The sequence below is a fragment of the Piliocolobus tephrosceles genome, chromosome 10, assembly GCF_002776525.5.
Source record: "Piliocolobus tephrosceles isolate RC106 chromosome 10, ASM277652v3, whole genome shotgun sequence".
Taxonomy (NCBI): Eukaryota; Metazoa; Chordata; class Mammalia; order Primates; family Cercopithecidae; genus Piliocolobus; species Piliocolobus tephrosceles.
This window is the reverse complement of record NC_045443.1, coordinates 55,611,085-55,627,031: the sequence shown is the minus strand read 5'-3', so window position 1 is coordinate 55,627,031 and position 15,947 is coordinate 55,611,085.

The window sequence follows — 15,947 nt, the reverse complement described above, 5'->3', positions numbered from 1 at the left end:
AAATGGAATCACCCATTGGCAGAGAAATGCCAGGACACTTCCATTGTAAAGTGACCAAGTCTTCCTTGCGTCCCACTCAAATCTCAGAGATTCAATCTACCTTCTTAACCACTTCATCTTTACCATCATGGAGGCTGTTCAAGGATATACAACTGCTTTTTAAATTGCTTAAGCTAGGCCAGGCGCAATGGCTCAAGCCTGTAATCCCAGCACTTTGGGAGGCTGAGACTGGCAGATAAGCTGAGGTCAGGAGGTCAAGACCAGCCCGGCCAACATGGTAAAACTCCGTGTCTACTAAAAATGCAGAAATTAGCCAGGTATGATGGTAGGCGCCTATAATCCCAGCTACTCAGGAGGCTGAGGCAGGAGAATCGCTTGAACTCGGGAGGCAGAGGTTGCAGTGAGCCAAGATGACGTCACTGCATTCCAGCTTGGGTGACAGAGCAAGACTCTGCCTCAAAAAAATATAAATAAATATAAATACAAATAAATAAATTGCTTAAGCTAGAATTCTGTTAACTAAATTTTCATTAAATTAGGTCTATCCATATACAATGCAGTACTTTTGAAAGACGAAGATGATACTATACTTTCCCTTAGGTTTTTTTGTTTCAGATTGATGATGCAAAGTTCTGAAATCTAAAATAGCAAATAATGTTTGAACTGATGTTTCTACAAAAGTAAAATTATTGCCAACAAAATTATTCATCATAAATATATATAAAATTGTATATATGTTTGCTTATACATGGTAGACACCTCCTAAGACACACACCCTGAACAAGTTACTTTTAAATTTGTAAGTTTAATACAAAAGACTAAGAAATATATGGAAAATATTAACTGCTTGAGTTGAATTCATTTTACTACATGGGATGCTACTCAGAAATGGTTTCAGAAAAGCTTTTTTTCCTTTTAAAACAACAATATACAAACATGCTGGTCAACCAGTCGAGTTACATAACTCAGGAGCTTAAATTAAAAGAAGTTGTATTCGTGGTGATTTCTTTTTAAATCAATGAGTAAAAAGTGAGCATTTCCTAATTTAGCCACCAAACCTTACTCTGGATTTCTGGGCCAGTAGAGGTCAAATCATTGATTCATATCTCACAACTTTTTTAGCTTTGATTCATAAATCTTAAGTTTCCCTAATTGCTAATGTGTAAAGATAGCTTTAGAGACCCATTTTCCTAATGATGAAACATTTTTCTGATAAATTAGGTGTCAAAACTTGGTAAAAGTTCTTGTGTTATCATGGAAGTTAGGTAGGGCATTTAAATAAATGTGTTCATGGAGAAATGAAAAAACCTTCATGTGCACCTTAGACTTTTGAGGACTGATTTTTGAGCTAACGCCATCCTTGAAAGGGCAAGAGTACTTGAAAGGAAACTCTATTTTATTTTTAAATCTCAAAACCAGAAGCTGCTTACACAAAGACACAGCAGACTCCTTGCTGAATAAACACAATGACAGGGAGCTGGTATTTTTGTGAGACGGTTGCCAATTTTACGGTATCATCATGTCTATTTGCTTAACATATACTCAGTACTTAAACAGCTACGTAATTTATCACTATTATTCATGCAAAAGATCTGATCTCACCATAAGAAATGTACCTATGCAAGTGGCAAAATAGACAACAGAGGAAAACACAGTAACTGTCCATGGCTATTTTCTGATATTGCAAAAAATATTTTGATATCTATAAAACAGTTCACGGCTAGAAACTACCTATGAAGGAAATAAATAATAACTGAGGCTGCAGTGAGTCATCCATCAGAATTTTGTGAGGGCCCAGGAGTGACCCCCAATTTTTACCCTTCATGACTTTCAACATTCTTTTGTTTTGACCCGGTAATTTTTATTTGCTGCCACCATAATCGTCCACTCTTGGTGTGACGCCCTCTGGCTTTCCAGTTTCTGTGATCGGATTCCTCTTTCATCAGAAACTCTCTCATTCCAGGATTTACTTCTTGGATCTTGCTTTCTGTATCTGTCTTCACTCCTTGCTTTGGCCCATAACTACACAGTTGACTCCACTCCCTCCTCCCTACCCAGTTCTTAGAGTATACAGAAGATTATAATTGTGGAGGAAGATGAATTCTAAAGTCCTGAGTGGGGAATATAAGGAAATATTTTACAATATTTTAAAAACACAAAGAAAAATATATAATATTCCTTTTTACTGACATATTCTTGAATGAGGATCTCAAAACTATACTTTTCCCCTAAGCAAGATTTCCTTCAAAGAATTGTTAATGTAAGTGCTTTGACAAGTGATATCTTGACTTATATGTGTACAAGTTGATAAACTATAATACAGCATAGAGAAGGAACAGTGCCAAACTTTTATTCATATTAAAACCAGCCACAGGCCAGGCACAGTGACTCATGCCTGTAAGCCTAGCACTTTGGGAGGCCCAGGCAGGTGGATCACCTGAGGTCAGGAGTTCAAGACTAGCCAGGCCAACATGGTGAAATCCTGTCTCTACTAAAAATACAAAAATTAGCCAGGTATGGGGGCGGGCACCTGTAATCCCAGCTACTCGGGAGGCTGAAGCAGGAGAATCTCTTGAACCTGGGAGGCGGAGGTTGCAGTGAGCCAAGATCGTACCGTTGCACTCCAGCCTGGGCAACGAGAGTGAAACTCCATCTCAAAATAAAAATAAAAATAAACCAACCATGAAGGAAATTCTTACTTCAAAATAGCTTATTTAAAGCAGAGTTCTTGTCCTCTAATTCATAGATATTTGCTAAGTTCCTAGTAGGAAAAAGTCGTTACAGATGCTTTAAATTTGATAGAATTCTTAAAATTATGACGTGTGTTTACTTTCAAGGAGCATATATTTTATTTGGAGAGACAAGTTACAGGGTAGGTAAATGATAAACTAAAAATGAAATATAAGATTTAAATCATATATCTAGTACAGAATTTGGATGTCCTCTATTCAGGAATTATCTTTCATGAGGCCAAGTTAACACTTTTTTTCATCCCTTTGCATGTAGTTGGAAAATTGAACCACCAATTTTTATTTTAGACTTTTGAGAGGGTAATGATTAAACTGTATATAAAGTGCTTACCGCTGATTTTTAGAATTTCAGATAGTGAGTTAGTTAACTCACTTGCTTTTCAAAATCAGGATTTTTATGACTGTCTTAAGCATGAGAGTAACTAACACATAGATATAAAATCAAGAACCATATATATTATAGAGTTGTTTTAATAATTCTCATTTTGTTGTATAACTTTTATTACGTACTTATAACAGGGAGATATGAGATACCACTTATGATTGTATGATATCCAGGTGAGACCCAAGGAGGTTAGGGTTAAGAACTGTGAGTAAGAAGCAAAAATCAAAGGATGTTATAGAACATGAGGGTTGCTGGTCAGGAAAATGATGTTGTTGTAATTCCAAAAGTTAAGAAGAAGAAGAAGATTGCCAAGGATCTCAGCAACAAATTGATTTTTTGACCCTAAGGGAGAATTAAAGAAAGATTGAGATATGTCAGCAAGATACAAGGGGACCTCAAGGGAAAGCTGGTATTGACTCCATAGGAGGCATCTGTTGGCCCTGCTCATTTCACTGCACACCGTTGGTGCACTCGTCATGAATAATGACAACGAAAATGAACTCATTCAGGAAATGACTCTTTATCACTGCAGGGACAGATTGTAAAACTTCATCCAAGAAGCCATATTTTAATAAGTTACTCAGAATTACAACGTTGTTGGACTGTATCTTGTCTACCAAAAGAGTAGAATAAAACCAAAATATGTTCTAAACCAAGAATCGGTATAGCCAGCTCATTTTTAGAGTGCATAGTGCTGTCTCTTTTTATGTCTTTTTGTAAAAACAAAAGGTCAGAGGTTTTTAAAGTGACAGGTTAGAAGATGTTTTGATTTGTCCTTTTCCCCACCTTCCCAATTCCTAGGAAATACGAAAGACTTTTATGTAGTAACACTAATATCCATTCATTTCACCTTATGTCAAATGTATTCACAACTCTGCAGCACAAAATAGCATATAAATTACAAAGGAAATAGTGTGCTTTCTCATTTATATTCTTATCTTCAAATTCTGACTATCAACACAAGTTTAAATGTGGAATTTAAAACTGAATGGGACTGTAAGATCACCTCATCCCAGGCTTCTTATTTTACAGATGAAGAAACAAACTTGAGAGTGACCCTCCCAAGGTTACAAGCTTTAGTGACAGAGCCCTGACAGAGAGCTTTTGACTATCAGCTCCATGTTCTCTTTATAACACACATCCTCTAAGTCTAAACCATGGAAGAGAAAAATTCCCCAGAATATCATCCAAGACAGCTATTTTTCTCAGTTTTCTTTGACCACAAATGTATTTGTAATCTGTGTTGGAGGACTGATATAAAACAATGCTAGTAAAAATGTTAATATACTTCATAATTATAGGTGTCTTCATGATCTGCCATCAGGAAAACATGTGCTTTGTGGCACTCTGGGGCATAATCACAGACCCTAAAGTTGGAAGAGACCCCTGAGGGTATCTTGTCCAACTTCAAAGTTTTCTATGAATATAATGAGCCTCAGAGGTGCTAAGTGACTGGCAGAGGTAGAGCCGTATTTTTGACCTCTCTGTTCTCCTTTTAAACTTTTCCTTGTGAACACAGACCCACATTATTACATAGCTATTCAGAGTCAAGAGCACATATGGCCATGAAACAAAACAAATGTTCCACCCACATGGGAATAAAACCAATTTCTAGTTTTCATAAGCAGGATCAAACTTTCAGTAAGCCTTATTAGAAGAGATGGTACAAATAGAAAATAAAGATTTAAGAAGGGTTCAAATATTCTTGGACATCAGCTTCATAGAGTATAGAACATATTAGACATGTTTTGAGTTATTGCAGCAATACTTAGACAAAGCAGGCACTAACCCAGACTGCCTGCATTAAAATGAAGGCTCTGATATTTTCTAGTGGTGTGAATTTTACTCAGATTGCAAGACAGAAATAAAGCAACACCCACTCTCATGGAATAGTTATGGGGGGAGATGAGTCAGATACACAAAGTGCTTAGTCTGTGCCTGGCACACAAATGTTCAACAAATGTTACCTGGTACATTGATGCCATGGAAAATAATCAAGCACTCTCCCAAGAGATCTGCTGGAAAGATACTGTGATTTAGTAGCAAGAAAGATGGATTTGGTTTCTGAAGTTTTCAAGTTTCCAGTTTTAGCCCTTCTGTCTACTGGCTATGTGTTAGGCAAGATATTAAGTTGTCTGGAATTTCATCTCTATGCCAAACATATTGGTAATATTGCTTTTCCTGTTTACTTCATGTGAGTAGCTGTGAAAATCAAATGAATTGGTGAATATAAATTTGCTTTCTGAAGAGTAAGGCGATTAACAAATGACTAATATTATTTTTATTCTTTTCTGCTGTCTCCATATTGAGAGGTACAACGTGGCTGGACAAGGTTCTCAACTCAATGTGAGAACACAAGGACTCTACCCATCCAAAATTCCCTCGTAGATTCACAACAGCAGGGAATGAGGAGTGGTGACTTGGTTAATAAGTTAGTAACATTATTAAATGTTTACCATCTATAGGGCACTCTGAACAAAAGAAATCACACACAGATTCTAAGTTCTCTGTCATTTAAAAAAAAAAGTTTCATTTAAAGGTGTTAAGAATGTTCCATGATAAAGGACACCAGTTCTGACTGTAATTCTTGAGCATTGTGCTGTGGCACTAGCCTCCAAGATGGCTGCTGTTACTTCCTTTCCTCTCTGTATGTGCATTGTGCTTCACACATCATGGCATGGTGTCCAGTTCCCCTCCCTTTGAGTGTGAGCTGCCCTTAGTGATCTTCCGGATCAGAAGAATGTAACAGAAGTGACTGGGATTGCTGAAGCTCACTCATAAGAAGGCTTTTCATTTCTGCCTAGGCCTTTAAGAACACTCACTCTTGGAGCACTCTCTCTAAGAACCCACATGCAGAGGCCACATAGAGGAGCTTCAGTTGACAGCTCTGGCTGAGCTCCAACCCAAAAGGCAGCAGCAGCTGCCAGGCTTGTGAATGACATCTTGGACATCCAGCTCAGTCAAGTCCTCAAATGACTCCAGTCTCAGCTGCCATCTGACTGCAACTGCATGAGAGATTCCAAGTAAGAATTGTCCCAGTTGAGCCCAGTCAACATGCAGAAGTTGGGAGAGGATAAAAAATTATTGTTTTGAGCCACTAAGTTTTAGAGTAGTTAATTTTTGCAGCAATAGACACACCCGAAACACGTTTTCTTCTGAATTAATTTGCAAATCGTGAAAATTTTCAAGAGGTGGTTAGTGAAAGGTTTTGTGTGCATATTTCAAGTTTAATGTACCTGGTGCTGAAAACCATTTAGAACTGGAAGCATGTTTTATTCTTTTTAAAAACAGTAATAAAAATTACTATAATCTGTAGAGAATCTATTATATGTCTGACTGTCAGTTACTGGGTAGTTTATGTATTTATCTCAGAGCTAGTGTTTAAAACCAAATTTATTGTTTCAGAATAAAAACACCATTCATTACACCATATAGCCCATTATAAACATCATCTCCTACACACCAAGAGCAATTCATTATGAGGAAGTTTATGCTTTCCAGTTAGGAAGCTCTAAACCCTATACGAAGGTAGTATGGTGTGTTCTGGATTTCTGGCAGTCGGCACAAAACCTGACACCAAGTAGTACTTAATTAATGGCTATTAACCTAGTTCTTTATTACCTGTTTATTTCTACATATACCATCTAGCTCTTCACTACTTTACTCTGAGACATTATCCAACCAGTCTAAGGCCTTTTCTTCCTCATAGTTCGGTCATCAAAATTTAATTATCAAACTCACAATTCAAATTAAATGTAAAAGTCAGCAAAATTCCTACTGCCCTCCTTAAAATATTTATAAGATCCTAGAGGACTGACAAGAGCCCCATATCCTCTCAGACCTCTCCTGCTGCCATATTATTCCTGGTTCAATTCCCCCTGGCTTCACTGGTCTCCCTGCTTGTCCCCTAAATCACTAGGGATGCTTTTGCCCCAAAGCTTCTATGTGGAAGTTTCTCTCTCCTCCCTTCAGACCTCTGCTCAAAGGTCACATTATCTGTGAAGCCTTTCTTGACCAGCCTTTTAAAACAGCACTCCCTGCACCCCACCTAGCTCTCTTATCCTCTGTTATTTTTTCTTCATAGTGCATATCATCATCTGACACAGGGTATGTTTGCTTCTAAATCCCTTTATTAGAATATAAGCTCTTCAAAGGCAGGGACTTGGTTTTGTTCTCTGTTGTATTTTGAAAGCCAAGGACAGTGTCTGCACATGGCAGGAGCTGAATAAATGGGTATTATTGAATGAATGGATAGCCACAATTCTGTAGTTGAGTCAGAGAACAGAAATGTCAATAACAGGACAGGAAGCATTCCTTCCATTACGTTTTAGGTAAGGGGTTCACATTTGGGGTTTCTGCCACAAAGAGAAGAAAATCAAAAGTGTTGGGAAATTTTCACTGACATATTTTGGAAAAAGTCATCAGGTTGATCTTAGCTTTCACAAAGTGCTTGCAAAGATCTTTGCCGCAGAGTGGACCCGGAGCTCTAGAACCCCACATATCCCTCACAATGGGCGATGGCCTAAGGCAGGCACTGGGGAGGTAAGAGAGGATCTGTATAAAGTCTGAGACATGAATAAAGTGAAAGTCAGTAGTCAATAATAGTTTATGCTTTGTGAAAGGAGAACTAAATTCTCCCTCTATGTTTGGGTGGGACTTTGGCTTCAAAAACACTATGTATTTTTAAAAACAATATTTTACAACTATTTTTGAAGAAGCACTAATTTTTATAAAAATGGATCAAACATGTGCTCTTATAATCAACTGTGCTTATGGAAATACCTGGTAACTTGAATCAAATTTCTACCCAGAGGTATCACCCCCTCTTAGGAGAAAGATGCTAAAACGGAAAATAAAATCCTTCTAGTGCAAAAGTGGTCAAGATATCATTAGAAGTCTCAAATTAAAAAGTAATAGCAAGCATCATAAGAGTAAAGGGAAATTAAAGCCCATGTCATAAAGTAGGATCTCTGTATGGGGCAGAATGAGGCACAGCAGAGGCTGCTCAGCCCTGCTTCCCCAGATTCAGTCCATGTTTAATGCAATGTGAATATTGTGTGCTGGGAGAAAGTTTGTTTCTATCATGTTTAGCACTGCAGGCAGAAATAAACTTTCTTAAGATGGCATTAAGAAAATGTGCCCCTTTGCTTACCTGGATTTTGCAGTTCTGGGCATGAGACCCTTGATAGTAGTCAAGAGAATTCAGCCTTATGCTGCTCAGGACTGTCTTTCCCTATCTTACTTCCATTCTCTAATTGCTAAGTTCTTATTCATTGCATCTTAAAGGCTCAAAGCTCATCCAAAATACCTACAAACTGGGTTCTAGGGAGTTTTCTCAAATATGCTCTGTAGAATGCCAGCTCCTTGCTTTACTTGTCTAGAAGCATGGCATAGTACTGAAGAGTGTGGATTTTGCAAGGAGAAATTAGGATTTATAGGCTGGCATTACCACTTACTAATATGGGGGCTTTGTGGAGTTACCTCACCTCTCAGCTTCTCTGTTTCTTCATCTATAAAATGGCAACATCAATATCTTCCCCAAAGGGCTTTTGTATGTGTTGAATGACATAATGTATGATTGCTTAGCTTACGGCTTGCCATGTATTAAGCCTTCAACATATGGCTAAAAGAGGGAAGGGTGTTCCTAGGGTGGACACTGCCCTTTTGACTATGTCTGTAGCCATCTTTCTTCACACTGCTGTAAGAACTTCTCTTCTATCACAAAGTGCCTCTTCCTGTGGTTTGATAATGAGCTCTTTCATAGGTGGTTCACCTATCAGCACCAGCCATCCCTCTAGCAATGATGACTTGGAGAGTTTACTGTCTTGTCACTTAGTGGTCAGTGTGCTTCATTCACATCTTCTGAAGATCTGTGCTTTCCTTCATCTGGCTGTGCCTGCCACTGTCAGAAAGCTTTGTTGGTAAACTCAGAGGGCTGTCTGATACACAGACAGAGCGTTTAACTTATTACTTTGGCTTGGTTTGCCTCTAAGTTTTTATTCCATGTGAGTAATTTTGTGGGTCTCGTTTAGTGCTTTTGGGGCATAAGAATTTATAGTTGCTGCTATTTATCATTCCATTACTTGGCACCATGCCAGCACATAGAGCTAACCTAATATTACTAATAATATTTCAATGTATAGGGTGCTAACAAAGTTTCCCCTAGAAAAAGAGCCAACCCTCAAATGTAATATGGCAAATCCCAGTACCTACCCAGAAGAAAACAGAAGCAAAAGTATTTAGAAAATTTGCGGCGCTATATCTCCTCCTGTTTATGACTAATGAGGATCCTAATAAGATATGTGACTGCAGAGATGTGAAGGAAGCCTGTGATCATTCAGCATCTGTGAAAACTACATTATGTCATATACACAAAACTCCCACACAAATAGTAAGCTGGAAGTAAATTGAACGTTGTAAATTACTAAAGGGGCTTGACATAGAGTTTGATCCTGGCTAAGCTTGCAGAATATGCAAACAAACAAAACCAGATAAGAGTGTAAATGACCTAGTCAATCAAATATCAGATAGCATCACCAAATGAACAGAGCTGATCATCCCTCAGAGAACTTATCAGAGTGCCAGGGAAAGGTTGTTGAAGCTTTTATGCATGCCCAGCACAGTCACTTACATGTACACTCACTTAACTGAGCTAGTAATTTCACTCCACCTGACAGATAACAAGGAAAACCTAAACAAAAAAAGTCAACTGTAAAAAACTACCAACCATAATAAAACACAAGAGAGGCAAGGATTGGATCATAAACTTGAGATTTCAATGGTGGGCTGGGAGGGCTCATTCTTTGACTCATAATAGAAAGAAAAAAACTAGGTTGTAGATATCTAAAAAATGAATACTTGTGTCAACGCTATTGCATTGAACTCTGTTATCTTGTTTTGTAGCAAAAGCACTAAGAATGCAATTCAAAAAATTTGTGATAATCAAGAGATTGATTCATTAATTCACTGTGAACCTCCAGTGTGCCAGGCAATGTAACTGAATGAGATAAATAGAAGCCCTTGCTTTAAAGGAGTTTGTGGCTTATTTGGAAAGAAAAATGAACAGATAAATTATAATACAGTGCTGCAGATGCTATTATATATATACTATATATATATAACATATATATAACATATATATGTGTGTGTATGTGGTAAATTTACCAATTTACTGCTATATCTGCTTAGGTAGAAGAGGAAGATGAAGCATTCATGAGACTCTACTCATTTTTGACAGTTGTATTCCTTAGGAAACATTGTCCCCAAAATCTGACCAACTGGAGTAGGACTTCTCCATCCTGGGAGGAGGGACAGGGTTCCTTTGTTGAAAGGACAGCATAGAGAATGGTGCTATATTGTATTTATAAATATATATATAGATAGATAGATAGATAGATAAATATATATATGTATTTATAAATATATATAAATATATAAATATAAATATACATATCTATATAAAGGTATACAAATAAATATAGATATATAAATATATAAAAATATATAATATAAATATTATATTTATAAATATAAATATATACATATATATATGCATGCAAGGCCCTGCAAGGTTTGGAAGTGCTTCTCAATGTTGACGAACTATGAAATTTATTTTTAGAAGTGTGATATGGTTTGGCTCTGTGTCCCCATCCAAATCTCATGTTGAATTATGATCTTCAGTTTTGGAGGAGGGGCCTTGTGGGAGGTGACTGGATCATGGAGTAGTATTTCCCCCGTCTATTCTAATGAGAATGAGTGAGTCCTCCCAAGATCTGGTTGTTTAAAAGTATGTAGCACTTCCCCCTTTACTCTGTCTCTCCTGCCAACATGTGAAGACGTGCTTGCTTCCCCGTTGCACTTCTGCCATGATTGTAAGTTTCCTGAGGCCTCAGCCATGCCTCCTGTACATCCTGTGGAACTGTGAGTAAATTAAACCTCTTTTCTTTAAAATTACCCAGTCTCAGGTAGTTATTTATAGCAGTGTGAGAACAGACTAGTACAGAAAATTGGTACTAGAGAAGTGGAGGCATTGCTATAAAGATACCTGGAAATGTGAAACCAACTTTGGAACTGGATAATGGGCAGAGGTTGGAACAGTTTGGAGGAAACAGAAGAAGACAGGAAAATGAGGAAAAGTTTAGAACTTTCTAGAAGCTTGTTGAATGTTTATGATGAAAATGGTGATAGTGATATGGACAGTGAAGTCCAGGCTAAGATGGTCTCAGATGGAGATGAGGAACTTAATGGGAACTGGAGTAAAGGTCACTCTTACTACACTTTAGCAAAGAGGCTGGCAGCATTGTGCCCCTGCTCTAGAGATCTGTGAAACTTTGAACTTGAAAAAATGATTTAGGGTATCTGGTGGAAGGAAGAAATTTTTTTTTTTTTTTTTTTTTTTTTTTTTGAGATGGAGTCTCACTCTGTCACCCGGGCTGAAGTGTAATGGCATGATCTCAGCTCACTGCAACCTCTTCCTCCTGGGTTCAAGCGATTCTCATGACTCAGCCTCCCATGTAGGTGGGACTACAGGCACATGCCACCATGCCTGGCTAATTTTTGTATTTTTATTAGAGACAGAGTTTTGCCATGTTGGCCAGGCTGGTTTCAAACTCCTGACCTCAGGTGATCCACCCACCTCAGCCTCCCAAAGTGCTGGGATTACATGCATGAGCCACCATACTCAGCCTCTGGTGGAAGAAATTTCAAACCAGCAAAGTGTTCAAGATGTTGCCTTGCTGCTTCTAAATGCCTACACTCATTTGCATAAACAAAAAAAATGGTCTGAAACTAGAACTTATATTTAAAAGGGAAGCAGAGCATAAGAGTTTGAAAAACTTGCAGTCTGACCATGTGGTAGAAAAGAAAAACCCATTTTCTGGGAAGGAATTCAAGCTGGATGCAGAAAGTTGCATAAGTAAAAAAGAACCTAATGTTAATAGCCAAGACAATGGGGAAAATGCCTCCAAAGCATTTCAGCAACCTTTACGGTAGCCCCTCTCATCATGGACCTGGAGACCTAGGAGGTAAAAATCGTTTTGTGGGCCAGTCCCAGAGACCTGCTGCTCTTCTCAGCCTTGGGACATGGAACTCTGCAACCCAGCCACTCCAGCTTCAGCTGTGGCTAAAAGGGGCCAAGGTACAGCTTGAGCCATTGCTTCAGAGGATATAAACCACAAGCCTTGGCAGTTTTCATGTGGTGTTGGATCTACAGGTGTACAGAAGGCACGAGTTTGGGAGCCTCTGCCTAGATTTCAGAGGATGTATGGAAACACCTGAATATACAGGCAGAAGTCTGCTGCAGGGGCAGAGCCCTCATGGAGAACCTCTATTAGGGAAGTACAAAGGGGGAATGTGGGGTTGGAGCCCCCACAGAGTCTCCCTTTGGTACTGCCTGGTGGAGCTGTAAGAAAAGGGCCACCATCCTCCAGATCCCTACAAACAGCTTGCACTGTGCACCTGGAAAAGCCACAGGCACTCAACACCAGCCTGTGAATGCATCCACAGGGGCTGTACTCTGCAGAGCTACAGGGAAGAGCTTTCCAAGGCCTTGGGAGCCCACATCTTGCATCAGTGTGGCTTGGATGTGGGACATGGAGTCAAAGGAGATTATTTTGGAGCTTTATGATTTAATGACTGCTCTGCTGGGTTTTGGACTTGCATGAGGCCTGTAGCCCCTATGCTTTGGCCAATTTATCTCTTTTGGAATGGGAAAATTTACCCAATTCCTGTACCCCCATTGTATCTTGGAATTAACTAATTTGTTTTTTATTTTACAGGCTCATAGGTGGAAGAGACTTGCCTTGTCTCAGATGAGACTTTGGACTTGGAGCTTTGAGTTAACGCTGGAATGAATTAAGATTCTGGAGGACTATTAGGAAGGTATGATTAGTTTTCAAATATGACAAGGACATAAGACATGGGCAGAGCCAGAGGCAGAATGATACGGTTTGACTCGGTGTCCCCACCCAAGACTCACGTTGAATTATGATATTCAGTGTTGGAGGAGGAACCGGGTGAGAGGTGATTGGATTAAAGGGGCAGATGTCCCTCTTGCTGTTCTCATGATAGTGTGTTCTCATGATAGTGAGTGGATTCTCATGAGATCTGATTGTTTAAAAGTATGTAGCACTTCCCCCTTTGCTCTCTCTCTTCCGCCACCATGTGAAGACATGCTTGCTTCCCCTTCACCCTTCCCATGATTGTAAGTTCCCTGAGGCCTCCTCTGCCATGCCTCCTATACAGCCTGTGGAACTGTAAGTCAATTAAACCTCTTTTCTTTAAAATTACCCAGTCTCAGGTAGTTCTTTATAGCAGTGAGAGAATGGACTAATACAAAGTGTTTTATTATCTCAAGTGTTTTTTGTTATTTGAAATATATGATAATTCCCCTTAAACCATGTTCTTACCAGGATAAGTAAAGGTTTGCAGTATTTGAATGCAGTATTCGTCTTTATGCTCTTTGAATGAGATGGGGGGGAGAGAGAGAGAGAAAGTGGGTGTTCTCATTGCAGCATGGGAATCTGAAAGAATTGGCTGGTGATAGAATAAGGAGTTGGAAAGGATTGGGATGTCACATAGGCTGGGCTTCCACCTGACACATGAATGTCCTTTTCAATATGTCCATACGTGTTTCTCTGGTTTCTCCTATACTAGTCTAGGGACAGTCAATCCCTCACTGTTAGGTCTTGTAGGAAAGACTTTTTTATACTGAGCAGAGTCCACTGCCTGGCAGTTTCCTTGTTGCTGCTAATTAGATCCTCTGGAGAAATGAGAGTAAGCTTAATACTTTATCCACAGGATATTCTCAAAACATAAGAATGCTTCTATTAAAGCTTTCTCATAAAAAGATGAGTCATTCTCATTTCATCCAAATATTTCATTTGGAGTATTCTTTCCAAATTCCTCACTTTAGGCACAATTCTTTAAGTTTTCTATGACACCTCTGAGGGTTGGCACATGGTGCTTACTTTTCATGAACATCCTGAGGAGCTTCGTTGCTTGGCTGGTTGCTTCTCTTCTTGAAGTCTTCCCCTATTGCTTCTTCCTTGCCTACCAGCTAGGACTGGGTACCCCTTCTCTGTGTTTTCCTCCTTCTACAGACCTCTTTAATACTTTGGTTCTAAACTCCAATGAATAATTTAAATAGATTAGACCAAATACAAAACTCTTTTTTCTAGGCTAATTATGCCTGAATAACTTCAAACTAAAGTGGGCCCTAAGGTCTATTTCACTAGATTTTCTACCTTGGATGTGAACACTAGTGGGCAAGGAAGTGTATGTCCAGCACCCACCCACCAGTGTCAAGGAACAAGACACATAAAAAGATAGCAAATTTGCCTCCAAAGTCCCATGATGAGCTGAGTCCAAGCCTGATTAATGTCTCTAGCCTGGCAGCACATGGGGAAAATACAGTGTCCAAAGAAAGAAATGATGGGTTGATTTGCCCCTGATCAATTTACCAATTTACTGTTGTGTCTGCTTGCTTGGGCAGAAGAGGAAGATAAAGAATTCCTGGGGCTCTACCTATATCTTAAAGCTCTATTGCTTAGGAAACATTGTCCACCAAACCTGACCAACCAGAGCAGGACTTCTCCATCCTGGGGGCAGGGACAGAGTTCCTTTGTTGAGAGGACAATGTAGAGAATGGCACTGTATTGTAATTGTCTGCTTACCTGTTTTTCTCCCTCACTAACCTTGAGTTTCTTGAGGTAACTGAGTATTAAGCATGCTGGGAAAATAAATAAAATGAAATAAAAACTCTGTACTTTCAAAGAGCCAGTGCAGTAGTACCATTTGGTAGTACCATTTGTTAATGAAATACATCCTCATCATCCTCTAGTCTGTTAGAGTAACTCTTAATGTATTGTACCTGGAACCAAATAAAACACTTCACATGTAAAATATCCTACAAGGGAATTCTTTCTACTGTTGTTCCCTGATCAGGTTACTCTGTATCCTTGTGAGGGTCTGTTTCCTCTGTCTGTGCTCAGAAGCCAGGCCAGCACTGACTGGACTACTCATAGATGATGATTTCTTGCTATGCATGGACACAGTGCAAGAATGAAGGCACCATTCTACACCAACAGACCTCACAATCATCCCCTCCATCACACTTTCTTTTCTTCCATAAACACTCTAAAATATAGTTTTAATGAAGCAGAACGATTTTAAATACCATAAAGTGTCATATGATAGTTTAATGTTATTTTTTATGCAGCTTATACTAACTACTGTTTATTCAACTATTATATTTCATTTATTCCATCCATAATTATTGAATGACTATGGTGAATTTGGCACATATCAGAAGAAAGAGCACCTAGCATAGAATTTGATAGTTACTAAGTACTTAATAAATATTGCTTTAATGTTATAAAGTTTAATTCCCAAAATGATAGTTTAAGGTAAGAATTATTATTATCATAATATAGACAACAAAATGAAAATTCAGTGAGTTTAAGTAACTTATTCCAGGTCACAAAGATAAAATCAGAGATGTCTCTAGATAAATTCAGAGACAGAATTTTTGAGGTATGGCTCTGACTCCAATGCTCATTCTATTATATCACAACTGCCTTTCCCTTTGAGATAAGTGCAGATAGCTAGTAGGCTACTGTCAGGCCTTGAATGCTGGGCTAAGGGGACCTTGGACTGATGTATTCTTATTGGACTTCCTCCTTACTGGCTTAAACAGTATTTCCTATTTTGCTTGAACTTAAGACTTACTTGAGACTTTCAATAAAAAATAGCAATTATCTAACTCTTGTAGATTCTGATTCAGTGGATCTCAGGTTTGGCTTGGAATTCTATAT